Source organism: Lissotriton helveticus, chromosome 5_1, assembly GCF_964261635.1.
Source record: "Lissotriton helveticus chromosome 5_1, aLisHel1.1, whole genome shotgun sequence".
Lineage (NCBI taxonomy): Eukaryota > Metazoa > Chordata > Amphibia > Caudata > Salamandridae > Lissotriton > Lissotriton helveticus.
In genome coordinates this window covers 890,134,036-890,161,989 of record NC_136065.1, presented here as the reverse complement: position 1 = coordinate 890,161,989, position 27,954 = coordinate 890,134,036, and positions in this window count along the sequence as shown.

Below are 27,954 nucleotides of genomic sequence, written 5' to 3'. Positions count from 1 at the left end.
CATGGGGTACCTGGGACAGAAGACCTGTCCACGTAACTCTTATGATATGTTACATGATTATTCGGATATTGGTGTTCTTGAAGAACTGTGCAACTGTGAAATTGATATTTACCCTGTTGTATTGCTGACTAGTTGTATATTGCTATTAAGAGAACTAGTATTGCATATTGCTGTCTTGAGGTACTGCTCCGATAGTTGGTGCTCAGTTGGTATCATTAAAACTAGAAGACTGGAAGATCCCCTTTACATGATGGACTGCCTTCCTCAAAAAGCTGCTGAATGGATGGACTTACCCTCGGTCCATTGCTTTATTGTTACATGTACTATGCCTTTTTACACTGTATTCAATAATTGTGTAAACGACGAACTGAGTTGGATGAATCTGGTATATTGATATGGTATGTCCAATAGCACAAAACTTTCAAAAATAAAGTTATCAAAAAAAAAAAGAGTGGGGGCCAGGTGTTAGTACCCGATCGTCAAGGTCCTTATGTAAAGGCGCATTTGATGGGGACATCTGAAATTTTTTAAGTTGATACGGGTGCGATGAATAGTTATATTTCTCGTTCTGTGGTCCCAGGGGCTGCTCTGTCCGGGAAAAATAACGTTTTGCCGGGATTCTCGGGAATTCCGGTGGTGAGCCCCATTTCCAAACCTATTCCGTTTACAATTGGTCCAGTAACAGTAGGCTCCCCGTTTCTTCTGACTTACCATTGTGAGGAACATTTATTGCGCTTGGATTTGTTGAAGAAATTACATGCAAAAAGTCATTGTTCACCTGATGGTGTTTATTTGACTATCAATCCCCTTGGCAAGCATACTTTGCAGTGTTTCACCAAAAGTGAACCCCTCCCTCCCGAGTTTGCTGCTAACCCAGTGACGCTGTGGGCCACTGGAGACACAGATGTAGGATTATTAAGGATTCCACCCGTTTCTGTTACTTTGAAGCAAAATGCTCGGCTTCCACGTATACCTCAGTACAAAATTTCTCCGGCGGGCAAGAAAGCTTTGCTCTCCATCATACAAGATTTGATCAAAAAGAATGTGGTGGAAGAGACAGCTGCTAATATATGCAACAGCCAAATTTTACCGATCTTAAAAAAGGCCCCTATTGGAAGTGATCCTGACTATGTCGATACTTATCGTTTTGTGATTGATTTGCGTGAAATTAATAAAATAGTGGTGCCCCAATACCCTGTGGTTTCTGATATCACTACTATTCTCACTATGATTCCTCCCACTGCTAAATATTTCTCTGTGATCGATTTAAAGAATGCTTTCTTTAGCATTCCGATACATCCTGATAGCCACCATATTTTTGATTTCTCATTAGTAAGTATGGGCGAATTTTGCAGATCTGCGGCTCCGAATTCACGCAAAATCGCAAAAAAGTCCGCAAATTCGTGGATTTTCCTACGAAATCGCAGATTTTTTCGCGATTTCCATCTACTCAACTGGAGTACTTTCTACTGGCTAATCAGTAAGTGCTACCTCATTGGATAAATGTATAGTGCTTTTCCTACACTGCAGCTGCGTAAAGGGTTAGAAGATTTGTCTCCACTGACCATGTGTGCCTGTAACTTTGCCACCGCGCCAAAAGGCGCAGAGGTCCCTTGAGTGAGCTGTCCAACATAGTTGGGAAAGGGCGGGAAGAAGTTTGATACCACTAGTGTGTGGTGCGGGGCTTCTATGCGTGTCAACATGTCTCTTGTGTAGAAAGGGTCTGAGAGTGCGCAGGGCAGCAGGTGAGGAGAAAGCAGCCGCCTGGTCACAGGAACGGGCATTGAGCTCGAGAAACTCAGGGATGCAAAGACCTCCCTCGGGTATTACAGCTAATTTTCAACGGCAGATATGGGGTTAAAGCACACTTGTCCAGCCTCGACCGTGGTCATTAATTCTTTTGGGCTGATTAAAAGTTTACTGAATTTGAGCTTCAACTTGGGCACCTGCTTTATTTATATCTGTAAGTGCTTCCTGTTGAGGTTTAATTTTTGTGACAGGAGCCTCGTGCCAGAATGAATCCTGCCCTGCATAGTTATCCACAAAGATGCCACCGTTTTGTGCAATACCTCTACTCAACTGGAGTACTACTGGCTAATCCAGTAAGTGCTACCTCGTTGGGTAAATGATAGTGCTTTTCCTACACTGCAGCTGTGTAGGGCCAGAAGATTTGTCTCCACTGACCATGTGTGCCTGTAACTTTGCCACAGAGCCAAAAGGCGCCGAGGTCCCTTGAGTGATCTGTCCATCATAGTTGGGAAAGGGCGGATAAGACGTTTGATACCGCTAGTGTGTGGTGCAGGGCTTCTATGCGTGTTCACATGCCTCTTGGGTATAAAGGGTCAGAGAGCGAGCAGGGCAGCAGGTGAGGAGAAAGCAGCCTGCTGGTCACAGGAACGGGGATTGCGCTTGAGAAACTCAGGGATGCAAATACCTCCCTCGGGTATTACAGCTAATTTTCGACAGCAGATATGGGGGTAAAGCACACTTGCCCAGCCTCGACCGTGCTCACTAATGCTTTTGGGCTGATTAAAACGTTACTGAATTTGAGCTTCAACTCAGGCACCTGCTTTATTTATATCTGTAAGTGCTTCCTGTTGAGGTTTAATTTTTGTGACATGAGTCTCGTGCCAGAATGAATCCTGTCCTGAATAGTTATCCACGAAGATGCCACCATTTTGTGCAATACCTCTACTCGACTGGAGTACTACTGGCTAATCCAGTAAGTGCTACCTCGTTGGGTAAATGATAGTGCTTTTCCTACACTGAAGCTGCGTAGGGCCAGAAGATATGTCTCCACTGACCATGTGCGCCTGTAACTTTGCCACAGTGCCAAAAGATGCCGAGGTTGCTTGAGTGAGCTGTCCATCATAGTTGGGAAAGGGCGGGAAGACGTTTGATCCTGCTAGTGTGTGGTGCGGGGCTTCTATGCGTGTTCACATGCCTCTTGTGTATAAAGGGTCAGAGAGCGAGCAGGGCAGCAGGTGAGGAGAAAACATCCTCCTGGTCACAGGAACGGGGATTGCGCTCGAGAAACTCAGGGATGCAAAGACCTCCCTCGCATATTACAGATAATTTTCGACAGCAGATATGGGGTTAAAGCACACTTGCCCAGCCTCGACCATGCTCACTAATGCTTTTGGGCTGATTAAAACGTTACTGAATTTGAGCTTCAACTCGGGCACCTGCTTTATTTATATCTGTAAGTGCTTCCTGTTGAGTTTTAATTTTTGGCCCACAGTAATCACTTACAGAGTTAAGGCAGGTGCCCGAGTTGAAGCTAACTTTGTAACCATTTTAGAATGGCGCCAGCAAGCACTCTAGCAGCTTGCCGGCGCCATTCTAAAATGGTTACAAAGTTAGCTTCAACTGGAGCACCTGCCTTAACTGTGCTTCCTGGGGCCAAAAAAAAAAATCCTCCCGCTCACGAATTCGTGAATTTTTCGGGAATTTGGCGAGATTCGCGGATCGCAAAATTGCTGAAAATTCACAAATTTTGCGAGCAACTTCTGGTTTTGTCGCGCTCCCCAGGGGTACACGGAGAGTCCTAGTATTTATAGTCAAGCTTTGAAGACATTATTGGATGATTTGGTTCTGCCCCCTGGTAATGTGCTTTTGCAATATGTTGATGATCTGTTAGTGGCCTCTGATACTGAGAAGGGTTGTAAGGAAGCCACTGTACAATTATTGTCTCATTTGGTGGCTAATGGCAATAAAGTATCTCTTTCTAAATTCCAATATTGTGTACAGGAGGTGACCTAGCTAGGTCATCTACTGTCGAAAGAGGGAAGGAGAATAACCCCTGAGCGTGTGACTTCCATTTTTAATATGTCGGTACCTCGTACTCAGCGTGATGTTCGTGCATTTCTCGGCATAACTTCTTATTGTCGCCAATGGATCCCTAATTTTTCCCTTCTCACTAAACCTCTCCTGTATTTAACCTCTAAAGATGTGCATGAACCTTTACTCTGGACTGACGCTTGCCAAAATGCTTTTGACTCTTTGAAATATGCGCTTTGCTCTGCACCCGTTCTTGGTACCCCTGACTTCCAAAAACCTTTTGTGCTTTATGTACACGAGGTGGACGGTTGCTCACTTTCTGTGTTAACACAAGGATTTGGAGGTAAGCAGAGACCTTGTGCCTATTTCTCGGTGGTGTTGGATAACGTTGCCAGAGCACTCCCTAGCTGTTTAAGGGCCACTGCTGCGGTTGCAGTGGCTATTCAACAGTCGGAAGGGCTCGTTCTGAACACTGATCTCACAGTGGTGGTACCACACGCTGTGGATACATTATTGAAGAAAACGAAGACCCAGCACCTTACGAGTCCACATCTTACAGGGTACGAATTGACTTTGTTTGCTCCCCAAATTACGATTAAACGATGTGCCACTCTGAACCCTGCTACGTTACTACCCCTCCCTTCGAACGAAAAAAGAACAATGATGTTCATGATTGTATATTTCGGACGGAGGAAGAGACGAAGGGATGGGTAGACCTGACAGACAATCCTCTATCTGACCCTCAAGGGGAGTTGTATGTCGATGGCTCTTGTTTCAAATTACCAGATGCCACGACAACTGCTGCATATGCGATAACTACTCTTCACACTGTAGTTGAATCTTCTCGAGTACCCTATCATTCAGCACAGGCAGCTGAGTTAGTGGCATTGCTTCGGGCCTGTGAGCTAAGTGAAGGATTGAGAGTAAATATTTACACCAATAGCCAGTACGCCTTCCATTGTGGCTCATAGTTTTGGCCGGCTTTGGGCCGAAAGAGGTTTTCTCACTTCCCATGGTCAGCGAATTCAGCATGTCCCCTTGATTTTGCAATTGCTGACAGCATTGACGTTACCAGAGATGGTGGCTGTAGTTAAATGCAGTGCACACAAGGCAGTGGTTGATGCAGTGGATGAAGGTAATGCCTTTGCTGATCAAGTAGCTAAGGAAACTGCAAAATCCAAATTGACCTCAATGTTTGTGACAAGCTCTGCTAGGTGGGTGGCTGAAACAGAGATTTTTAATAGCACCATGGAGAGTGTCCGAGAAATACAGAAAGAAGCTATCCCTATTGAGATGGCTCACTGGAAAGAGAAAGTGGGGAAATTAGATGCAGAGGATTGTTGGATTGATTTGACAGAAAAACAGCAATGGTTGTTGCCTAATGCATTAGTGAATGCGGTGGTGACAATGGCACATGGTTCAGCTCATATTGGGGCAAAGGGTATTTGTGCATTATTAGATCCTTTATGGTACAATCCCAATATTCCAAGGACCGCTGCTCATTTGGTGCAATATTGCATGGTTTGCTTACGACATAATCCTGGGGGCAGGGAGCCTGTTCTGAGTGGAAACTTTGCACCACCTTCTTTGCCTTTTGAGGTGCTCCAAATGGATTATATCCAGCTGGAGCGCGTAAATAATGTGAAGTATGTCCTGGTCGTGGTGTGCGCTTTCAGGAAATGGGTGGAAGTCTACCCGACCCCAAAAAATACTGCTTTGGCCACCGCAAAGACGTTGGTAAAGGAATACTTCCCACACTACGGATTGCCTCTGGTGATTTGGAGTGATACCGGGGGGCACTTTAATGCAGAATTCATAAGGCACATTTTAATGGACTACCGATTAAACAGAAATTCCCGGCGGCTCGACACCCCCAGGCCACTGGGTTGGTTGAGAAGTATAATGGGATACTGAAGCTCAAATTGGTAAAAATTCAGGAGAGTACCAGATTGAAGTGGTCAGATGCTCTGCCACTAGCATTAATGTCAATACGGGTTACCCCACATTCTTGTTCTGGCTTATCTCCATATGAGGTCATTTTTGGGCGCCCTGTTAATGTTTGGGGCGTCCCCTGACCCAGAACATTTCATGATATAGAGTATCCTATGTTGACAGACTATCTGTATGCTTTGACTAAAGATCTCTGTTCCATACATCAACAGGTCTCAGCAGTTTTGCAGCCCCTGCCGGAGGGTCCCGGACATCGCTTGGAGCCAGGACAGTGGGTTCTGGTCCGTAATTATCAGCGAAAATCCAGCTTGGATCCCATTGGTCTGAACCATTTCCAGTCTTGTTGGCCACGTGGACGGTGGTATAGGTGAAGGTAAGCGACACTGGATCCATGTGTCACATCTGAAAAAACTACCCCTCCCGCTTCCCTATGATTAGCGAATCCAGGAAGGGGTTCTGACCCAGGAAAGTGAGCAAGTTCCTCATTTTGTCCCTTTTTCTGATGCCCAGGTAATTGGAGAAGGGCAAGGAGAAGGTGTTCGAGGTTTGGAAGGGGCTCTATCATCAGCACAAGTGATTGCCCCAGATTATGTTGCCCCTACAGTCAAACGAGAGGCTTGCAGCACCCCTGTTTCACCGGATTCATCATCCTCTGTTTTGTTCTCTGATCAAGAAGTGCCTGGCCATGCTCGATACAACCTGCTGCACAGAAAACAATGCAGTACCCCAGGTGAATATGGTGGGAGGTAGGGAGAGACTTAAGTGATAGGGGACAGACCTGTTCCACGAATGTCTGTTAGATGCGCTTGTGGCGTACTGAGCGAGACACTGGACTGAACGCGCTGAGAGACTTGAACATTTGTTTGTTCTGTTCAGAGAGAAAGACTAAATTTTTTTTTTTAAATATCTTTTTATTCTTTTCCGATTACACACATTGTACATTTTCCATTTTACATTTGTGTCTTTTTAAATACTTAAGCCATTAATTATTTATATAAACAGTGCATATTCCTACTGGTACACCTACATTAATCAATTGAATAAGTAAAAAAAAAATAATAACATAAAATACAATTTAAGACAAGTTTAATTTAACACCGGTCTATCCTCTAAACAGTACCTGCAGTCTTAAAACAACAACCTCAGTGCTGCCTCAGAGCCTCCTTCCATCTATTTATAGGTTCCCAAATTGTTAATCCTTGCAGCCTACCCCTCCTGCCTTTCCGTGCATATATAGATTCCTCTACATTGTAGGAGGCCAATAAATTCGCCAACCAGGTGTGCATATCCGGGGGATTTTTATGTAACCATGCCCTAGCCAAGATCAACCTATATACTGCTGTAGCCATAAGCATAAATTCTTTCTGTAGGCTATTTCCCACTAGATCTATCCCCATCAGTATCCAAGCAGGAGTTAAAGTTACTTGTATACCTAGTGACCTATGCAGAAAGAACTCAATATCTTTGATTAAAGTATGTAGTTGGGGACAGGTAGCGAATATATGGATAATATCCGCCTCTAGTGCGTTACAAGGAGGGCAGGAAGTACCCGTCGTACCCCCCCCATTGTGCAATCTTAGCTGGGGTAAAATATAGTGAAAAAGAGGGTTTTATAGTGCTGGGACTGTAGAGGAGCTGAGCACAAGATTGTGCGGCCCAAGTCCAGTGATTCCTGAAACCTTACAGGTGCTTCGCCCAGTTTCTCAGCCCACTTATTACTATGTTTATCCATATCGTCAGTTTTCCCCTTTACCATAACTGCATAAAATGATGTAATCGTACAGTCCCCGCCTAGCCTAATTTTCTCTAGAATTTCGTTGCTATCGTATCCTGCTGGGCCACCCTGCTTATTACTTAGGAAGCTCCTTACTTGCAAATATTTAAAAAAAAAACCTTCTATCGATGCCATATTTAGATATCAGGTCTGTAAATTGTACTATCCCTTCTGAGTCTCTCAGGTCCCCAATCTGTACAATCCCCTTTTCCACCCAGCCAACCATTGTTGAGTCAGCGAAGACTGCAGTTGGGAAAGATCTGTTCTTATATAACCTAATATACCTATTGTACCTCCCTAACCTGGATTTTTTCAAGAAGGCATTCCAAATTTTGATTGCTGCATTAACCGTCTTAAATCTTGTCCTCTTATAGTACCCAAATTCAATACTATTTAGGAAGCAGTTTTCTGCCTCTGCTGCCAAAACGGGTTTATACACTTCAGTCGACATAGTTGTAACTCCTTGCTCAGTACCCCCTCCGCCAATCAATCCCTGCATATACTGTATAGCTGTGGCCAAATAATAAAGTCTAAAATCAGGAGCCCCCCATCCACCTCTCTCTCTTGGAAGAGAAATGAATCTATAAGCCCTCCGGGTTTTGCTGTGGGCCCAAATAAATCTATTCAAGATTTTCTCTAATGCATTAAACCATTTAGCTTCAAAAAACAAAGGAATAGACCTAAAAAAATAAAGGAACTTGGGCAGGATCAGCATTTCTATAACATTGGTACAGCCCACTAGAGAAAGATGTAGATTATTCATTTTTTCCAGATCCGACTTAACCCTGGATATCAATGGAGCTATATTGTTCTCAACCACCAAATCTAGGTTTGCCGAGATTGCCACCCCAAGATATACTGCTGAACTGACCACTTTTATATCATTACAGCTAGAGTATTGATTTTGTATTATTTGAGTATTGGGTCTATTAAAGCTGTATCCAGAGACCTGTCCAAATAGTTGAGCCTCAGTTTCCACCTCAGCAATAACCAGTGACGGATTAGGAGTTAGAATAGCGACATCGTCGGCATAAGCCAAAGTTTTTACCGTGCAGCCATTTACCCTCATTGATGTAATCCCAGGATTGCTTTCAAGTCTACGCAAAAAAGGCTCTAGATACAGCGCAAACAGTAGCGGCGATGAGGGGCAGTCTTGCCTAGTTCCTCGGCCGATCTTCACTACTGCCGAATGTCCCTTATTGACTCTAATCTTGGCGGTAGGGTCATTGTATAAGACCTGAATAGCTTTTCTGAAGCCTTCACCAATACCACACCACTCCATAGCTGGCCATAAATAGTCCCAGGAGACCCTGTCGAACGCCTTCTCTGCGTTTAAAAACAAGGCAGCCATAGGGTCTCCTGGGACCTCTACCGCATCAAACATTGTAACCACCACCCTGACATGCTGTGTTGTACTTTTACCGGGTATAAACCCATGCTGTGACGGGCTAACCAAGTTCTCAATGATCCCCGCTAATCTCTTTGCCAACATTTTAGAATAGATTTTCACATCAGAGTTCATCAGGGTGATTGGCCTATAGGAGCCAGGTATCGTCGGCGGCTTCCCCTTTTTTAAGATTACGATAATGTCCGCCCCACCCCATGATTCCGGGCTCGATTCCCCCCCTTTGTGCCTGCAGCATGATGTTAAACATATCCACAGGAGTGCTTCTTAAATACTCTGTAAAACTCCACCGGGATTTGGTCTGGTCCCGCTGCCTTTCCCGAGGGTAAGCTGCTTAAAGCCACAATAAACTCCTCCAAGTGTAATGGTGCATCTAAAACCTCTCTTTCTTCTTGGGACAGGGTTGGGGGATAAGTGTCTCTGAGATAACCTTCTATACCCGCCAATCCCCCTAGGTTATCTGAGGCATAGAGGTCTGTGTAATAGTTCCTAAAGACTTCTCTTACCAAATCAGGATTGGTGATCAGGTTACCCTGTGCGTCCAAGATTTCTTTAATATCAGCTGTAGCCAGTCTCTGCCTGGTTCGTATAGCAAGTATGTGCCCCACCCTTTCGCTTAACTCATAGGTGCTTTCCTTTTTAGCCAGGTAGTTATCTGCTTCTTTCTTTGCGATACCTTCTATGGCTTCTGCCTTAAGTGCCACTATTTTCAGCAGATTCGGTTCAAGCGGGTAGTTTTGAAGTATAGCTAAAGTTAGTTCTTCTTCCTCTTTTAGCAGCTTTTGCTGTACTTCCTCTATCCTCGCTTTCTCCTTCTTCTGTCTTGCTAGAACAAAGCTCAGTGTCTCCCCCGCACCCCGGCCTTAAAAGCATCCCAAACCATCCCAGGGGGTGCTGTGCCTCTGTTGATATCCCAAAAAGATTTAATCCATACTACCATGTATTCCCTATATGCCTGATCTTTTAATAATTCTCTCTCAAAAGTCCATTGCATAGTACTTTTAGGAGATTGGCCCAGCTTTAATGTCATCACCAAAGGACTATGATCTGAAACAATGCGGGGGTGTTTCTTCATCCTAGAACCTGGAAACAAGGAGTTGGAGATTAAGAAATAGTCCAGCCGTACCATGGTTTTATGAGGAGCCGAGAAAAGAGTGCTGCCATCCAAATAAGGATGTAGCTTGACCCATGGGTCGCACAGAGAGTTATGTAAAACCATATCCGAGAGTGCTCTGTGAACTTTCTTTTTCCTCCCAACATATTTACACTGTGTTTGTACAAATGAGCTATCTGGGTCATGTATATTAAAATCACCACAACATACTATGGGCTCGGGCCATTGTGCTAATTCTGCATCCAGGAATTGAAAAACATCAGGGTCATCCTCCGTAAAACCATATATTGTTGCCAACGTTAAATTCTCGCCTTTGAACTCTATTTCCAGTATCGCCCATCTGCCCCATTGATCCTCCTTCTTCCTTTTTACTACCACCTCCTTACTTCTTCCCAAAACTGCTACCCCTCTAGTTTTACTCCCAAGTTTGCTATTTGCTAAAACTGTAAACTCTAATTGTCCCAAAAGGTATGGCTTTGTTCCCTCTATGTGGGTTTCCTGTAAACATATTAGGTCTAAGTGTAGAGTTTTAAGCAATGCCGCCACTCTCACTCACTTATTAACATCATTGAGCCCACATACATTGATCGAAGCAATCTTACAAGCCATTAAAATACATCAAGAGCGCCAGCAAAGATAAACAAATTAGATGAGCACGCACTGTAGCTGCCACGACTATGCTTCCAGTTACTATTTTTGAATACCGTGTACCCTGTGCACTAACCCAATTAACAATTACATTGTGCTGAATCAAATCAAAAAAATCAAACATTTGAACAATTTTCACCCCCCCATTAACCCCCTTACCCTTCCCACCCCTTCTGACCCCTCCCCCCCATTACTGGCAAATAGGTAAAAAATGACCTATATGTGGCCGCTTTTGGATTGTGTCAATCGCACCCTCCTCCCACCTGACATCCTACCATACTGTGATACCCCCCTTGTCCCTTATCCTAATCATGAATACCCTTGAGTCATTCTAGCAGAAAACATTTTCTTATTCAGACATCAGCGATGTTACCCCCCCCCCCCCTTCTGGCTTTTGAACTCATCTAAGAACTGCTGGGCTTTGATCTCTGACAAGAAAAATCTCACTTTCCCCTTTGTTATTACCTTTAACCTGGCAGGGAAGAGGAGGTAGGCTTCTGAGCCCTGTGACTGGAATGGTGCGATCATCTGCCTGAGCCTCCACCTTCTTTCCACAGTAGCGTGGCAGAAATCGGGCCAGGCGAAGAAGGTGGTACCCTGAAATGTGCGCCTACTATCAGGTCTAGCTTTGTCAATAATTTCTTGTCTTAACAGGAAATTCCCTATATTTACTAGGATCGCCCTGGGCAGAGGCCCCTGACCACCCCCCGCACCTTGCTCCTTCTTCAACGTAAAAGGGAATCTATGTGCCCGCTGTACCTCCTTCTCCCACTGCCACTCAGACTCAGGAAATGCCCCCCTTAATAAGTTTACAACAAACTCCCTTGTGTCTTGCCCTTCTAGCCCTTCCACCACACCCAGTAGCCTGACATTATTTCGTCTCTGGCGATTTTCAAAGTCTTCCAGTTTCCACTGAAGGTCCTCGGTTATTTTTTCCTGTGTTGTCTTAAAAGTCTGCCAGTTCCCGACGTCGTCCTCCAACTTGCCCGTTCGTTCCTCAACTTCTGTTACTCTATCTACTATTTCATCATATAGTTTATTCATTTTCCTCATCGTGTTCTGGATTTTCTTTGAGGCCTGCCTTGCTCTCCGACTTTCTGACCTAGCTTCTGCTTGCATTTGCTTGAGGGTATTAAACAAAAGATCAAAAGGGGCAGGTTGCGCTGAAGACCCGGGGGATGATTCCATAGCATTATCCTCCTCCTGATACGTCTGAGAGGTTGCGGAGTAATCCCAAACTAAGCATTTTCCTGTGCCCCCCGGTAGCTCAGTAAGCTGCCTACTTAATTTCGCTGATTTTTTCTTTTTTTTCCAGGTGGTGTCTTTGCCTGAAGTGCTAAATCCTGAGCGTGTGATCTCATCAGAACCCCCTCAGTACTTTGGTCTGATTCTGTGTCTTCGTTAGGGGAGAAGTACTCTCCTTCGGTTGAAGCTCCTTCCCCCTTTTCCATTCCCTCGTAAATCTTCCTGCTGGCTACAGTATCTTTATTCACTAGGCTAACGTTACTCCCCCAGGTCTTGCCAGGTGTTTGTGCAGTGCTCATTTCAGCTTCCAGTAACATTATGGCTCCCAGCATGTCCGCCTTCCCTATCTCATGCAAGCCCAGTCCAACCTCTCCTCCTCTGCTTACCAAGCCTGGAGCAAAGCTCCTCCTGCTGAGGGGCCGTACTGATGCTGCCGGCGTCTCCGTGAGTAGAGCGTGATTGCTGACTGAATCGGGACTGGAGCGTTGCCTAGCAACCCTGAGCTCGGCGTTCACCTCGTCCTCAGCGTCCTCGAGGGCGCTCTTACCGGCATCTGTTTCACCGCTGAGATTCGTGCTTCCCTCTGCTTGTCCTGGTGCCTTCGGAGAGAAGACCTCTGTTAAGGTAGGCTGACGCAGCGCTGCTTCTTTGCCTTTTACTTTCTCTCCGCCACCTCCACCCGCTTTGACCGAGATCGTGCTCCTGGGATCCACCGGGCTACTCTGTTCACCTCCGGCGATTGTGTTTACCTTCCCCCGCAGATCTGGCCTTTTCCTCAACGGGGGAGCTGTCGTCTTCCGTATCGCTCCAAGAGATCGTGGCGGGCCACCCGCGTTGGTTACCCCCTCACTTGTTGCTGTTGCGGTATTAGATTTTACCGATGCCAGGTCCGCTTGGTCTTTCGTCTTGTCTTGCCCCTTCGGAAAGACTGAATTTCTTGTTATGTTATCTTCAAGGGATATGTGAGGACATAACTCCAACATGAGAAGCTTGCTTTGATATTATTTGTGATGAACGATAGGAGCCTGTCTGTGAGGCTCTAAACTGACACAGGAAAGAAACACCCTCTGGCAGGTTGGACTGCATTGCCCGAGTTTATTTTTGGACTTTTAGTTAGTATGTATCCCTTTGCTCGTTTCGTTCCTGAAGAGGAACATCCTTTTGTACCGCGTTATTTCCCTGCATATATGCCTGTCATTTCTAGTTGGACCCAACAAGTTAAAATTGCATTTATAGTTATTATAGCAATATTTCTAATCACAGTGATGGGAGTATTCATCTATTTAGAATTTCTCCACCCTATGCATACTATTTTAGGAACAACCACCTCCGGAACATGTGTTTCATACTTTAGCCCCACATAAGGAAAGGCATTGTCAGATTTATGTGAAAAATGTATTTGTTGAAATGCTTCATCAAACACACAGTGCCACCAATACTGCAAATTGTGGGGTTTGTGGTCTTTTACCATCTGTTATGCACAAGCACGACCTATTCATATCCCTACTCTTGTCTCATCTGGGGAGTTGTGAGGCTTGGTTTAAATTACTTTCAATGATGTATACGCATTATACTGTTTACACTCAAAGGTTTTCAGAAAAGGATTATGAAATGATTTTAGCATATATTGAGGTTCATCAGGGATTCGACCCCGAGGGGAATAATGGAGAGGGAACCTTAGTTCCGAATGCATGTATGAATATGTATACAACGCATGAAAATACCACTTGGTTGAAAAATGAGATTTGGGATTTTGTCATGTTTAATTTCACTCAGAATTTACAACATTTTCAAGACCGTAATGTTACTGAAGATAGGGCTATTCCAGTGCCTATACTAAATAGTACCTCTGCATTCTGTGTTCAGGGAGTAGGGTACATATCAGTAGGAGAAAGCCGATGTAATTACACTTATCAGTTGCGTACTTTTAGCAGCCCTCCATTGTTAACCCCTCCTAATGTATATTTTGTTTGTGGAGAAAATGCCTATACTTGGCTTCCATGAGGTTGGTCTGGATGTTGCTATCTGTCCTTCCAGTACCCACCAGTCTATATTGCCCCTTCTAATCATCACAAGGATCACCGCTTAGATAAACGAAGTGTGCTTATAAGAAGAAATAAAAGAGAGATAGGTACTACCGAAATAGATCAGACAGATACTCCACTGCAGCATTTTACCAACATTATAAAAAGAGTGTTTCCTATTTGGGGGCCTATCATAACCAGCAAAGAAGTACAGCGTTTGACAGAGTAGTTGAAGGAGTAATTGACACTACTGCAGGAATATTGACTAATATAACCGTAGAGCTACAAGCGACCAGACTCGTTTCGCTTCAGAATCGTATGGTTTTAGACGTTATCTTGGCAGATCGAGGAGGAGCATGCCGTGTGATTGGCAGCTCTTCCTGTGTTTATATTCCTGACTCCGCCCCCTCCGTTCATTCGGCTATCCAGAAGCTACATCATTTGGCTTCCAAAATACATGTAGAGACTGGTACATGGTCCCTCTCTGGTTGTTATTGGGGTCTGTTGTCTTCTTGGGGATGGAAAATTCTGATAGTGCTGGCATGTTAAGCCGGTATCATATTCACGTGCTGCCTCTATGTACAATGTGGACCTACATGTTGCTCTTATTGCGCAACTAAACTCACCTCCTCCGTGGCCGGTCCATCCCCAGCAGTAGTAAAGGCTCAGTTAGTTCAGCAGGAGCTCAAGGATTTAATGATGATTGATGAGGGAATATTTGAAGATTGAGCTGTTTTAGTTAGCTACATCATGCTAAAAGGGCCACTCTGAGGGATAAAAAATAGATTACCCATACATAAGGAGCATCGGGCCTATATTATGTTAGCATGATGCATCTATACGTACCCTCTTTTGCTAAAACTATATGTATATATTTTATATGCGCTTGCAGGGGGAAACCGTTTATTCGCCCTTTGCATATCTGTGGCTAACAGAGTAGGCCGAGAACCATACAGACGCCATTTTCCAAACTTATGCTCGAACACGGGCTGTGATCACGTGTTAGTCACAGGCAGTTGTCAAGCCCCAGTTCATCTGAATTACTAGGAGCAGCTGAACGTAGGCTGTCCTCTCGACTGTTCTGAGACTCAAGGTCACATCTGGCTTTGGGTGCGATAAGCGCATTCCTGGAGGCGCTGTGCCTACACTTCTGGGGACCAAGACGAAAGGGAGTCACACCTCCTGACCTTCTCAGAAATAAATAGTTACTCTTTGAACTAATCATGTGTGCCATATATATGGTCCTTTCCTGGAGCTCGAGGGCCAACTGGTGTTTTACCTTTTACAGTGATCGTATGTGTTGAACTGAAAAGTATATAACCTCATGTTTGAATGTGAGGCAACTGATGGGTGAGGGTTGGAGAGACTCCTCTATAGCGTATTTTTTGATTAATAAATGATTGAACTTTCTTCACTGCCAACTGACGGATTATTTGGTAATGGGATTGGGGCTATTGGTAGGTATAGCCCTTTATGTTATTTTTATGGTACTTCAAACAGCTCTAGAAACAGTACGCAGGGAGGAACCACAAGTAGGAAAGAGGCACTTACGAGCAGCAAGCGGGAGCTGGTGGGGACCTGCTCTTTAAATTCTTGTTTCCACTTTTCAGTAGCTGGCTGACACACAAATGTTCAATATTCCAGTTTTTACTTTTCACAACCCAACCAAACTCTCATGGAGATAAAGATCCTTATTTTTTGTGAGATAATATTTCCACTAACCTCTTTGCAATATTTTCTCTGTTCTGGTGAACAGTGCTGCAGAAATCAACCTTAATGCTTCAACTGATGGATATGTGTCTCTTTCCTTTGCCGGGGCAATGTTTCCTGTTTGCTTGGCAGGTGCAAGGACTGGTTTGGTGCAAAAGAACAGCTATGACAAAAGTGCAGATATTCTTCAGGTAAGTTCTACTTGTGAGGCCCACAGAAGCTCTTCTATGCTCGGGAGGTAAGCCTAGAAAAGCCTCAGCCTTGGATGCAGTATTTTTAGGGCCAAACCCAAAATGGCTGACATTCCTGAACTCTCAAGAGTCGAATGGGTTTTGGGAGGAGGCCTTATTTCAAGGCCCGGGAGGAAATGAAAAGGGTTGAAGGCCAGGTGCATGCAGTGAGGTTGCCTAAGGGCCCTGGGAGATTACATACAATCGGTGTGACAACCTAAGCCCCTTGTGGAGTGGCTACACCTAATAACTCCTGATAACCCTGAGATTTTCATATATTTGTAATGGTGGCCTAAGGGCCCTGGGGGAGTTACCACACCCAATGTCTCTGAGTAAGCCTAGGGTGTTCATGCATACTTTGGGAGGCCCAAAAAATCCTACTGTTTTTTGTGCAAAGTGGATGGGTGGGACGAAGCCATCAGACAAGTGTGGTACCGGGGTAAAGACTGAATGTGCAATACGGGATACAACAGTTTCGAACTCTTTAGTACACCTGTAGACCTTTGGAGGACTCAGAAGGATTGCTGTGCTGTCAGCAAGGACTGATTCTCTGCTACCCTGCTGTCTGAGTGAAGAGGGATGGACCTGCATCTTGAACCCAGGACCAACAGAGTGACTCCAAGGACTAGTTGGCTGGCCTCCTGATCAGAGCCTCAGGGACAGAAAAGGCTCATATCACCTTCAACCCAGCACCTGCTTGCTGTGAGTCCTAGTCCCCAAGTGGTGCCACATCAGTCCTGGACCTTGTAAATGGACCTAAAGGTGCTATGCCAGTCTAGCTATGGCCTTTTAGCAGAACAGATGCAGTTTGGCCCCTATCCCAGCAGCGCAGCTTCGGAACTACGATGGTGCAGACTATCCTCAATGCTGAACCTTACATTGGAGTCCTCAGTCTCCTCTGAACCGCTGCCTCATGAGGAATCCTCAATGCATCACAATACACTTCATCGACTCCAGATCACAGCGCACAGCTTCTGCGGAACCACGGTGCACCACACCTCTAAGTTAACCCTGACTGCTTTTGTGCCAAGCTACCAAGCTACCAGAGGGTTAAGCACAGGTTAGTTTGGAGTTTACTTGTGTTTCACCCTGACAGAGATTGTCATTGTCATTGCAGCTTGAGTAGGGTTCACCCCTCAACAAGTAACACTATTTCCTAAACCATATCATGTTAACTGCCAAAACTGGATTCCTTTAGTCTTTCTGAAGCAACTATGGGATGTTTGCCCCTGCTATACCTTCTCCCAAATGAGATTGCTCAACGCTTCAAACCTATTAACCACAAGGCGGTCTGGTTTCCTATTACTTTCCCTGTCTCAAGACTCCACCAAACTTATGACTGAACCATGATTGGTATTGGTATTATCTTTCTTAGTGAGTACCCAGGGGCCAGTGGATGCACCTAGGTGTACACTGTCTAGAGATCCATTTACTCTGGGATTTCCAGCTTGCATCTTACTGGAGCTCTGACCCAACCCCTTCATCTGTACTCTGACCTGGCTTGTGCATGTGCCCCTCATCGCATCAGCACGATTCATCAACTTCTTGTGTGCCATTATTTAAAAACAACAAGTTTAGAGGGGGGCCTTCGAGGTTCTGATGTTCTACAGGTGCACTTCACTCTTCTTTTGCCAGCTCCTCTCACATGCGGACTCTTAAGGGCAGTAGATCTAAAGATGATATTCAGGTCTTGTCAACTGGGGGACGGTTTAGCATGTCTACCTGCTCTCTTCCCTTGCTAGCACTCTCACTGGGCTGGAGACTCTGCCTCGAGGGCTAAACCTTCTGCCACATTAGTGGTTTCAAACCAGGAGCCCCTGGCCTCCCTGGCTGAGAGAAATAGCCAATCCTGAGCAAATTTGCTGCCTCTGCCAGTCGTACCCCCTAGCGTGACCTGTGCATGAGCACTCCTCCCCCAGCACACCAGGGAGGCAGTGCAGCTCCAAGTCCAGTGCTGCGGGTGCTGCAATCAACTGGGGGGGGTAAATGAAAGCATGCAGCAGCCGCGACCCAGAGGGAGACAAAAAGATCTCAGAATGGTTAAAAAACCAAATGGATCTTTATAATTGAGAAGGAGCTTCTGGTCATAGTGGGATTCTTCCTTCCAAAGGCACTGACCTTTGGCCACTTACTCTCTGGCTGCCGTATTTCCTAGTTGCACATACCAGACAGGGCCTTTCAAACAGTAACTAGATAAATAAAAATTGAATTATATTTTTTCAGGGTATAATAAGGTAGATTGTTTGATAGTTGAAACTAGATGACAAATTATAATTAAATAATCGGAGTAATTTGAGGGTACATACCCTTATGGGAACTAAACAATGTGTCATTCCTTAATTACAGAAGAAGCATCAATTTCTATGAAAGAGATTGCCCCGGTTACTTACCGGTAATCTTCATTACTCCTAGTCCTTCCTCGCCACAATAATTACACATGAGCATTCTGCTCCCACAGAAACTCCAAGCAAAATTCAGTTATCCTACTAATCTCCCTATCCCACCATTATCCTCCCTTGTCCATCACCAATCACATAAAAGGTCACAACCCCATAGCCACCACCTGCAAACAAAAGCTACAGACATGAAGCCACCAATGAGGGCCGGGAGGGAAGGGCAACTATACTGCGGCGAGGAACACCAGGTCTCAGAGTAATGAAAATTACCAGTAAGTAGCCGGGCATTACCTCCTCGTCCGTCTTCCTCGCCATAGTAATTACACATGAGCAGATACCAAAGCTACATCAGCTTAATGGATAAGTAAACACAGCCCACACATGGAAGACAGTACAAAATCTTTAATGAAAACAAGGGAGACAGACACACGTATCAAGAAACCACAGATTCCAGAATCAAAGAGGCAAAAGCAAGGGAAGCACCATCCCCAACCTCAAGTCGGTAATGAGTCAAGAAGTTATGAGGGGAAGACCAAGTGGTTGCCTGCAAATATCCTCCATGGAAACACCTTTAAAGGCGGCCTGAGAAACAGCAACAGCCTAGAATCTGCTGGGAGGGAACCACAGACTGGACATCATACACGGACAGGAGGGCCTCCTTAACCCTCCTGCAAGAGTAGAAAGGGACAGCTTCAGGCCCTGCCGGGCAGCACCAAAAGTGACAAACAGATTGTTGCTGTGCGAGACAAGTAAATCAACAAGGTACACTTCACATCCAAAAGATGCAACAGAGACTCCTCCACAGGAGAAGGAACTGGAAAGAAAACAGGGAGGACCACCTCCGACGACCGATGAAAGAAGGAATCCACTTTAGGGACAACGGTAGTATAAGCCCGCAAGATCACCCTAGCCTGCAAAATTCTCAAAAATCGAGCAGAAAGCCCCAAATTCACCAACACATCTGGCAGAGGCAATAGCCACCACAAAAAACACTTTCAAGGTCAAAAATGTCCAGTCAGCAGACTCCAGAGGCTCAAAGGGAACCCCCAGCATGGCACACAACACCAAAGAAGGTCACACAGAGGAGGAGACAACACAGGATGAGGGTGTTGGAAGGCCAGAGATTTGAAATACGAGCCACTCGGGGCTCCACCTTCACAAAAGAGAGACCATGAAAAGCCAGAATAGCCACCCACTGTGCTCAAAGGGTAGAAAGGGCCATGCCCAAATCAAAACCCTCTTTAAAAAAATCCAGAACACAAACAGGATCCAACTCCCCAATACACCAACCACGGCATAGACACCTACCAGTAAAATTGACCCAAAAATTTTCGTTAGACTTTAAAGTAGAGGGGCTTCTGGACTGTTGGATAAGACCAGCAGCCTCCAGGGAGCAACCACTCTGGATCAGGGAACACCTCTCAAGAGACAAGTCTTCATACCCATGGATCAGAACACCGGAAGAGGAACCAGAGGGCCCATCAACAGATAGGGATGGAATGGCAACGTTCAAACCGGATGCACCGCCAACTGCAACAGCAGAGGAAACCATGGGCGGCAACGCCAACCCGGCACCTCCAGAAGAACTTAAGCCCCCTCCCCCTGGTCTTCAAAACCGCCGGAATCAGGGTAATTGGGGGAAAGGCATACAACAGGCCAGAGGTCAAGGGAAGAACATTGTATCCACTCTCCAAACCCCTGGGCAAGGCATAATCGTGCAGAAACAACGGATCTTGGCATTGCTCGGAGAAGCAAGCAAGTCCACCCCCAGACATCCAAACATTCTCTGCAAAGTCAGGAATATCACCGGGGTCAGAGACAACGACCCCATGGGGGGGAGAAACCCTGCTCAGACAGTCCGCCACCACATTTTCCCGGCCCCAGAGGTAAACAGCTGACAGGGACGCCAACTTCGGCTCTGCCCAGGAACATATGAGATGACGGAGGCCACTGAGCGAACGAGTCCTACAACCCCCCTGATGATTGATGTAGGACATGACAACCTGGTTTCCATCCGGACCTGAACCTGGTGACCGTCCAGCAATGATGCAAACTCCAAGAGACCCAATTGAACATCCTTCAGCTCTCTGTAATTGGAAGAACATGCACTGAAGAGTCATTCAGAGTAGCCCCCCAGCACAGCAGACAGGCATCCGCAGTAACCACCTGAGATGGAACAATCAGAAACAGGCAACCCCTGGAGAGATGAACCTTGTCCAACCACCAATTGTTAGGTTTGAAATTCCCATTCTTGCAATGCACTCTTTTCATGCTATATTAGGTTAGCAGTGTGTGGCTAAATAGATGCTATTTGCATTTACATTATGCAACCCACTGAATTATCCCCATAATGTGGAGGCTTAAGTGTGACTCCATTTTGCATTTCGTAATCCCTATTAGGCTGCTTAGACTGCTCACTGCTCATATTGCTTGCCTCATAAGAACACTGTATTTCGTTACTATTTTCTCTCTTGTCCAAGGCTGTTTTCTCGACTTGCTAATGAATAGGCCATTCTTCCCTTGCATGCCTATCTGAATGTGTAGTTTCTGTTCCCACGTTTGGAGATGATTGCAGTTTGAATCACTGATAAAATGTTCCCACCTGGCAGGTGTTAGCTCATCCCACTGTGCCTCTTCGTTCATGTTGGGACAGGTATGCCTTGTCTTTGTTCATGTTCAGCCTAGGTCGGTAGGTTTCCATGGTGGGCATGGTTGGAGGCTTCTCTGGAGAGGAATGATTATCCACTGTAGACGGTTGGGGGGCCAGTCCCTTGGCAGACATCTTAGAATGCAGGTCATGATGGACTCCTCTGCAGATTATTGCTAATAAACTAACTGTTTGTATTCTCTACTGGCTTACTGATGCTACATTCTGGGAAATTACTAAAAGCAAAATGGATAAACACGTTCCTTCTGTTTACCATAGAAATGTAATGTTCAATCCATTCATTCATCCATTTGTAACAAACGATGTTGAAGATGATTTTTTCATTTCATGTCTTTGAATTAATTTCTGATTAACGATTATGTGTTTTTTGACAAATATCACTTCACTTTTGCATATGAATTGTTTATTATTATGATTTATGGTCTTTGTTGATATAATTTATTTCAATTGATCACAGAATTATGTTATGTTGGTTAAAGTTGAAATGACAATGTTTACCTTTTTCCACGTACGAATATACTTTAAAAAAAAAAGGAAATAATGAATGGATTGAAAATTAAATTTCTATGGTAAACAGAAGGAACGTGTTTATCCATTTTGCTTTTAGTAATTGCAACAACCAAATATATGAAGGGTTGGCTAATTTCATGTTAATAAAGTTCATTTGGCCCTGCCCACTCTTCGTCCCTTGGGCCTAACTCCTCCTTTTGCTAACATTCTGGGAAAGGCATAGCAGGTGGTTGTAAGCAACCTGCGTGGTGCCTAAAGGTCACGTCCTTCAGAACCCAGATCCTCCCTCACCAGGGCCGACACAGGAACCCCCTGATTGAAATCCTGCCCACAGGGGCGCCAATGGGTCAAAATATGGTTCACCACAGGATGCATATGGAGATGAGTCCATGGAACGACCAATAAGGAGGCGGATATCAGACCCTGCACCCTTAACCAAAGCCTCACAGGAGGGCAAGTCCAGGGCAACAGGGACCAAATCTCCGACATCAGAGTCAATTTCCAGGCATGAGGCTAAGTCACCAACCCCAACAGAGTCCTGAAGTGAGCCCCAATGTATGTCAGATCCCGAGAAGGAATCAGGCAAGATTTCCCCCAATTCACCAGAAATCCGTGTCCCTACAGCACCTGGCAAACCTCCTGGACATGAAGCTCCGCCTTAGAGAAAGAAGAAGCAGAAATCAACAAATCATCCAGGTAAGAAATACCTTAATACACCTTCAATGTAAAAGCCCAATCAGGGGGGCCAGAACCTTACTAAAGATACAAGGGGAGGAACACAGGCTAAATGGCAATACGTTGAATTGATAATGAAGGCCCTACACACTGAAGCGGAGAAACCTTCGAGACTCCAGATGGACAGGGACATGGAGATATCCATCCTGGAGGTCGAGGGAAGGCAGAAAATCCCCTTGATTGATAAGAGGCAGGATCACCTGCAGGGAAACCATCTTTAACTCAAACAGAGTAATGAACCAATTCAACAACTTCAGAACCAACACCGGTCTGAGGTCCCCGGTATGCTTCTCCACCAGGATGAAAATAGAGTACACCCCTAGCACCCACTGCTTCTTGGACATCGAAATCACAGCACCCTTTGCCACAAGACAACAGACGCCCTCCAGAAGAGCCTCCTTCTTTAATTGGTCTCTGGGAAATGGAGTGACCCAACAGCAGTCTGGGGGCGTCTGGGCAAACCCAATGCGAAAACCTTCTGACACCACCTGAGGGACCCATTGATCCAAAACAGTACTCATCCATTTGTCCAGAAAAAGGGACAGGCGACCTCCCACAAGACCCATGCCCGGAGCAACCCTGTCATGATTTTGAGGGAGCAGAAGAGGAGGAAGAAGCGGCAGAGAACCGGGATCTGTCAGAGGGAGGAGCACGCGGCCATGCCCCCTTCCACTAAAGGGCTGAGAAACCATCCCTTGATGAGCTGGAACAAAAGCCCTACGTGATCCAAAAAATTGGGAATGTGCAGCTCTCTCTGGAGCCAAATGTGTACAATCTTCTGCAGACTTCTTGACCATATCCTCCAAGGGAGCACCTAAGAGCTTAACACCAGAAAAAGGAATCTTCATGAGCAAGCCATTTTGTGCCCCAAATGCCTTCCAGGAACGCAACCGTTTTTGATGAAGAGCGGCAAAAGAAGACCACGCCGTAGAGGCCACCGTTCCCAAGGAATCAAAGGAAATATCAGAAAGAAGTCATACCTGCTGTTCCATCACGGTAAGAGTGGGAGAAACACCCTCGCCCTGGTGCTCCAACTTAGCCAATGACTGGAAGTCCTTTACCAATGACCGGATGGCATATGAATAGGTAGCACCTCAAATAGAAAAATTGACAGCAGCTAAAGTGCGCTTCACAGCTGCATCAACCTTCTTATCTACTGGGTCAGCAAGGGAAGCATCCTATGAAATAATAGTGCCCTAAGAAGACATATCAGCCATCAAAGAGTTCACCTTCACTGAGGCTGGTTATTTAACAGCTAAGTCCTGCTAGGGGTATCTCTTGGCCAGAATCCGGGGGAAATTATTTCTATGAACATCTTTCCAATCAGACTCCAACATCTCCAATATAGAGGAGTGAAGAGGCATTGACTCTGGCTCCTTCTTCTGATATTGCGAAAATAAATCCTTAACCTCCACATCAATACCAGAATCAGGAAAGAAAAGGTTGGAGTGAATATGCTGAAGGATATCTCGAAGATTAGATCCCTGAACAAATCGACCCTTAAGTTCCACATCCTCCTCCCCATCAGATTCCTGCGAGGGACCAGTGTCACACCTACCTTTTTAGAAGGAGGAACAACCTCCCTCTAATGAAAAGCAGCAGCCACAGCAGACTGGATCATTTGTTGAATCACAGCCAGCGAAGGCACCGCGTCAGCCGGGCCAGAAGACTCCCCAGTATGGGAAGAATCCAAGGCAGCACCTTCCTCTATACCATCCATCATACAAAATGCAGGAGAAATACCACGGCAAGCAAGGACTCTCAAATACCGTCTTCTTGCCCATAACAACCCCTACAATGCCTCAGGACGGCCTCCGGCATGTCCTAGGCGTGTATGTCACTGCCCGGAATTAAAACAGAGCCTGACATTGCGGCAATGAAAAGCATGCCGGCACATAGCCACGCCCCCTCCCAAGCCAACACCCAAGACAAAGACCGCACAAGGACCACAGCCGAGTCACTGCGGTGAATAGAGCCCAAATTCACCCCCGTACAAGCCCGGCTCCAGGAATTGTTATTTGGGTGGGCCAAGGGTGCATTTGGGTGGGCCACTGCGGGCTCGATTTGTCGCATATATGTCTGGGCAGGCCTGCGTCAGGGCCCTCCTTTATCTCTTCTTAGTCTTGCAAGGCCCAGTAAAACACACTCTTTTTCAAGTCTCTTTCTAAATATTATCACTCTCAAAAAGTGTTTTTTACATGTAATGTTCCTTTGATGGGAAGAGGAGCTTTCTGAGGTGGGAGTATCAGGCAAGTGACACTTCTCGGGCTCCCTCTGTGCGAGCCTTCAGGGAGGATCCCTCTTCATTACTACCTCCTCCTGACCCCGGACTCTGCAACACAATCCCTTACAGGCTTGATTATCCACTACTCCTCTCCAGTGCACCTTATCTCACAGCTGATCTTGGGCCACAGCCCCATATCAGGCACCGTCGGACTCCACTTTCATTTTTCCCGGTAAAAACATTAGTAAAATCATCTTCAAACGTAAAACATTGAATATAGCAGTAAATATAATTAGCATACACTTTTAAAGTATGTTCCACAGTAGCCCTTATGACCCGACGGCTAAGTAAATAAACAAAAACAGAAAGGCCATGACAGTTCCGGCTTTAGCGCTGATGCGAAAGTCTTTTTTGCGCCACAACAATAACCTCTTTCTCCGTAAATACCTTTACTACCTCTCTCCCCAGTGCCCCTTATCTCTCCCTAGCTCCCCCTCCACCTCATGACCTCTTCCTCGGATTCCCTCACTGCCACCCTCCACCAGTGCCCTCATCCCTCCATGGCCCCCCCTATTGACCTCCTCATTGGATTCCCACACTACAACCCTCGAACAGTGCCCCTCATCGCTCCATAGCCCCCCCTTTTGACCTCCTCCTCGGACTCCCTCACTGCCACCCTCCACTAGTGCCCCTCATCTCTCTGTAGCCCCTCCCACCATGACCTCCTCCTCAGACTCCCTCACTACCACCTCTACCAGTGCCCCTTATCTCTCCCTAGCACCACCTCCACCCCATGACCTCCTCCTTGGATTCCCTCACTGCCACCCTCTAACAGTGCCCCTCATCGCTCCATAGCCCCTCCCACTACCTCCTCCTCGGAATCCCTCGCTGCCACCCTTCACCAATGCCCCTCATCTTTACGTAGCCCCTTTCTTAAATGCATTTCATTTGTTGTATATCACTACTCATATCAGTGTAGTGTGTGTCAATACTTTGCACCACGCACACATTATACAGAGACAATGAATCATACAAGTATGTAAATCAGTCTACAGGGAATGTCACATAAGCCATTGAGGATTACAAGGTGTATAAATCACATGTCATCCATACTGGTGGGCAGTATATTTTAAGAGGGTTTGTCTGTGGAAACACAACCGTAGGATTTAAAGTGTATTCCATGGGGGTCAGCTTTACTAATAAAAATGTATATCTGCCCAAAAATACTAATTTTAGAAACATTAGAATAATGAAAGACTGGGAAAGTTCTAACTATATCACAAAACAAAAAAAGTGAAGTTCTAACTATACCATTCATGTTTGTATGCAGCTCTTTGGTGACAGTTCATTGGTCACTGTCCTATGTTAGGACTGTAACTTCTGAACTGCAAGTAACACAAGGATCTCTGTGATAAACGCAGTAACCCACTGAGCTTCCACATAAACTACAGTTCATCTGCATTTAAAAACTACTAACAGACAAATGATTGCTCTCCAGCAGGATCATTAATCACCAGCATTACTTGGGCATTTTGTATTGTCATATTGTTGTCCTGCATCAGCCATGATAATTATAAAAACTGTTCAAATGAAGCACACAAGAAGTATGTGTCCTGCTGGGCCTGTGCAGATTTAAACAAGAAAAACAAATAGTAACACATCCTCTTACCTACTACTCCATTAGTCAAATTTTGTGTCACAACCTGATGTGATAAGCAGCTGCAGGGGTCAGGAAAGGTGAATAGGAATAAACAAACTTATTTTCTCCTGCACTGTATCCGTTGTCGCCTTTCGCCAGTGGAGATGAAGGGGTGAAAAAATAAACAAAGCCTCGTTAACATGTAAATGGTCTTTTAACACCTGTGAAGTACTCGGGGCTGCGATAATCTCTAAAACTGTCTGTGTGTGTGTGTGTGTATTCGCCCAGGAAGCGGTCTCAGCCCGGGCGCGCATCACACACACAGACAACCCTTTGCGCGCCTGCCTTCAAGCCCTCACTGCGAGGGCCAAGGCTCCTGTTTGGGTGGGCCAGGCTCATGTTTGGGTGGGCCTGGCCAACCCGGCCCACCCGCTAGAACCGGGCCTGCCCCCGTAGTAAAGGTTAGGACACCCCTGCCTGGATAGGAACCCAGTATGGATGGAGCCTGTATGAGTGACTGGGCCGCCCTCTGGGTTTTAAGTGAGGCACAGTAAGAAGGTGGCAACAGGGGAGCAACTTACCGGGAAACCGCCAGTGCAAAAAATGTGCTAAAACATGCCGAGTCCACTAGATCAGGACTCTGCAGGAACCAGCAAGTAAATAACGAAAGAAAGAAATACCACGCACATCTAGGAGTCCACTAGAGCAGGACCCGAGGAGCACAGTAGAAGAGGTCATTATTGAATGCCTCGCAAACCAAGACCCCCTGGGGTATAAGAGTGCGCTAAAGCAGGACTGCAGACCCTACTTAGCTAAATACAGGAATCAGTACTCGGGGTAGTGCAGAAACAAAAAAAACAGGTTGTGGCTATGCGGTTGTATCCTTTTATGTGAATTGTGATGGACAATGGGGGCCATGTTGGAGGGATAGGGAGACTAGAAGGCTAACTGAATGTTTCTGTGGGAGCAGAATGCTCATGTGTAATTACTGTGGAGAGGAAGACGGATGAGGAGGTAATGTATAGTTCTTATGCTTTGGGGATTTGGTCTCTCAATTTTACTGCTTGGTGTAGTAACATTACTGGATTATTTGTAGAGATCTTTGTAGAGAATTCTTCAGATCGGCTGAGGCACGTACCAAAAAAACAGCACAGGTTACCTTAGTTATACAAGTTCTCGCTGCCAATGCGTAACCAGCAGATCTTACGTTTTAAGACTGATAGGGCAATTCCAGTCTTTAATCCTTCTAACACACATTGTGTTTCCTTTGATTAGATATTAAAACTAGTGTAACATAAGTTAATGTTATTGCTTTGGCATTGAATTTGACCAAGGAATGTAAAATATTTAAGAAAGATTTGTTAATTTATTGTTGGGCCATGCCTAGAGTATCACTCCTTGGTACTCCGGCAGGTTTTTCAATACATGACCTTGCATTATAAGGTAAAACATATGAAGGTAAATCTTGCCCTGAGAACGCCTATTTTTCTTAGCCATAGGGGCAGATGGGTCCTACTTTTGGGTTGAGTAAGAGTCCTGACTCTGCAGCTTTGATATTAAGTCGGGAGAGGTCTTTCTTGTGTACACTGACAAGGCGATTGCCATTGCCTTGCTGTCCTTTCTCGTTATTTTAATTTAATTTGGATGTTATGTTGTGTAAAAGCCATAGAAAAATTGAGTGGACCATTCAGAGTTGGTTCACCATTTTCGATTAGAAACAGGTTGACTGAAGTAGATCCCTATGCCTTTGCTGTGCAAAATTCTATTTATGGTTCAACAGGAGGTGCTGACTTTTTACTTACGGTTACAGATTCAGAATGACTGCTTTCTACACATTTTCCATAAAAAAGTGCCCTGGTAGATATAGTGTGACAGCTGAAAGTGAATGAATTCTGTGCATAT